Raw genomic sequence first — 1,135 nt, forward strand, 5'->3', positions numbered from 1 at the left:
ACGAAACCGTTCATCTCACGAACAGCCGAAAAAGTTGTCGCTCAGATCCATATCGCAGTGGAGCGGTATCCGCGGGCGGTCGTAATTGAACGACGCACGACGCCGCGAACACTCACGCGAGTCCATACAAACGATTCCGATCGTTTTGCAACAACTAGAACGTACACTGTCCGTGAAATTCACAGAATTTTCGCGTGTCCGCGACAAACGCCGACGAGACACCCATCGTTCGCTCGTACGTAGCATCCTTCTCTTAACCCGACTCAGAAACGTTCTTTGCGCCCTTCGGTAAAAAAACGTTCGATCCGAAGAGGTGAACGACGGCGGGGATTTGACAGAGCTACGCAAGCAGTGTATGGTACGTAAACGACCCTCAGCCAGGCGTGGTCCAGGAATTGTATCCGTGGACCGCAATGTGCGTTCGAAATGTCGATGTTCATGTGTCCTGCAGTTCACACGTTGACGCGCAATTAGCTGCGTTCTTCATCGACCCACGAGCCAAGTGATCCACCGTTCAGGGTAATCGTATAAATTTTATATTTCACATATATAATTTTATTCTCATTTGTTCGACCTAATATCTCTCTTCTTTCAAAGAGAAGATAAAAGTTGATACCTGAATCTCCGACCAGCGCGCGAAGGAGATTCAGGCGTCGCCTTGGAGACGACACCGAAGCCTTTCGAGACGAAAAACGTTCAAGTAATATGTATATATTTCTCGACGTTCCGGGCGTATAGTGCATTCAAAAACCCGCGAAAGACGCAGAAGACTCGCACGCGTGGAAACGACGGGGATATATTTTGTATCCTACCCGATACTGAATCCATCGCGTGCAGTCGACCCTCGCGTTCTTCCGATCAGACGCATCTATTGTTGCGCGCATGTTTTCGCGTCGCATCGCGCGAAACGTTGCACGAATCGTACCGATCGATCGATTGAAAGCAAATAATGAAAAAAGACTTCACAGCTGGCTCTTTGCCGGTCATTCGTCCCATGTTATCTCTTGCCGCGAAATTGGCGCGCAAGAGTTGGGTGTCAGACGCGCGGCTTTAAAACGAGCTTCACGGCCGGTCCCTTCGTTACCGCTTTCGTTCTTTCTCTCGGAACGACCATGAACGAACACGACGAGCGACG

At 50.0% G+C, this 1,135-nt stretch overlaps 1 non-coding gene across 1 annotated transcript; it reads right to left on the reverse strand.

Moving 5' to 3' along the window:
- Positions 1 to 367: 367 nt before the first annotated feature.
- LOC143176357 (5.8S ribosomal RNA) lies at positions 368 to 522 on the reverse strand. The gene has a single exon (XR_013000916.1). It is a non-coding gene; the product is annotated as a 5.8S ribosomal RNA (ribosomal RNA).
- Positions 523 to 1,135: the final 613 nt, after the last annotated feature.

This window comes from Nomia melanderi, unplaced genomic scaffold (genome assembly GCF_051020985.1).
Source record: "Nomia melanderi isolate GNS246 unplaced genomic scaffold, iyNomMela1 scaffold0505, whole genome shotgun sequence".
Taxonomy (NCBI): Eukaryota; Metazoa; Arthropoda; class Insecta; order Hymenoptera; family Halictidae; genus Nomia; species Nomia melanderi.